The sequence below is a fragment of the Arachis hypogaea genome, chromosome 14 (genome assembly GCF_003086295.3).
Source record: "Arachis hypogaea cultivar Tifrunner chromosome 14, arahy.Tifrunner.gnm2.J5K5, whole genome shotgun sequence".
NCBI lineage: Eukaryota > Viridiplantae > Streptophyta > Magnoliopsida > Fabales > Fabaceae > Arachis > Arachis hypogaea.
The window spans coordinates 44658054-44659506 of NC_092049.1; the positions used below are offsets into that span (position 1 = coordinate 44658054).

The 1453-nt window shown below is 41.7% G+C and overlaps 1 non-coding gene across 1 annotated transcript; it reads left to right on the forward strand.

The window, feature by feature from the left end:
• Nucleotides 1–1057: 1057 nt before the first annotated feature.
• LOC112745213 (small nucleolar RNA R71) lies at nt 1058–1164 on the forward strand. Its single transcript, XR_003173152.1, has one exon. It is a non-coding gene; the product is annotated as a small nucleolar RNA R71 (small nucleolar RNA).
• The last annotated feature ends 289 nt before the right edge of the window (nt 1165–1453 follow it).

The window sequence follows — 1453 nt, forward strand, 5'->3', positions numbered from 1 at the left end:
CAAGGGAGGTTCAACTTCCCAAGTATCAATGCCAAATAATTTGGCATTTAGCTTCATGATTGCACCAAGAAACTTGGCAGTTTGCTCTTCAGTAACATCCTCATTCTCTTCAAAAGAGGAATACTCATCAGAGCTCATCAAGGGCATAAGGAGGTTCACTGGAATCTCTATGGTCTCTAGATGAGCCTCAGAGTCCTTTGGTTCCTCAGAGGGAAGCTCCTTATTGATCACTGGACGTCCCAGGAGGTCTTCCTCCTTGGGATTCACGTCCTCCTCTCCTTCTTTGGGTTCGGCCATGGTGCTTATGTCAATGGCCTTGCACTCTCCTTTTGGATTCTCTTCTGTATTGCTTGGGAGAGTACTAGGAGGGATTTCAGTGATCCTTTTACTCAGCTGGCCCACTTGTGCTTTCAGATTTCTAATGGAAGATCTTGTTTCATTCATGAAACTTACAGTGGCCTTAGATAGATCAGAGACTAAGTTTACTAAATTAGAAGTATTTTGTTCAGAGTTCTCTGTCTATTGCTGAGTGGATGATGGAAAAGGTTTATTATTGTTAAACCTGTTTCTTCCACCATTATTAAAGCCTTGTTGAGGCTTTTGATCCGTCCATGAGAAATTTGGATGATTTATCCATGATGAGTTATAGGTGTTTCCATAAGGTTCACCTAAGTAATTCACCTCTGCTATTGCAGGGTTCTCAGGATCATAAGCTTCTTCTTCATAAGAAGCCTCTTGAGTACTGTTGGATGCAGCTTGCATTCCATTCAGACTCTGAGAAATCATATTGACTTGCTGAGTCAATACTTTGTTCTGAGCCAATATGGCATTCAAAGTATCAACCTCAAGAACTCCCTTCTTCATAGGCGTCCCATTACTCACAGGATTCCTCTCAGAAGTGTACATGAACTGGTTATTAGCAACCATGTCAATGATTTCTTGAGCTTCTGCAGGCGTTTTCTTTAGGTGAATAGATCCACCTGCAGAGGTATCCAATGACATCTTTGATAGCTCAGATAAACCATCATAGAATATATCCAGGATGGTCCATTCTGAAAGCATGTCAGAAGGACACTTTTTGGTCAGTCCTTTGTATCTCTCCCAAGCTTCATAGAGGGATTCACCTTCTTTCTGTCTGAAGGTCTGAACGTCCACTCTAATCTTACTAAGCTTTTGAGGAGGAAAGAACTTGGCTAAGAAAGCCTTAACCAGCTTATCCCATGAGTTCAGGCTATCCTTAGGTTGAGAATCCAACCAGAGTCTAGCTCTGTCTCTTACAGCAAAAGGGAAAAGCATGAGCCTGTAGACTTCAGGATCTACTCCATTAGCCTTTACAGTATCACATATCTGCAAGAATTCAGTTAAGAACTGAAAAGGATCTTCAGATGGAAGTCCATGAAACTTGCAGTTCTGCTGCATCAGAGAAACTAATTGAGGTTTCAGCACAAAGTTG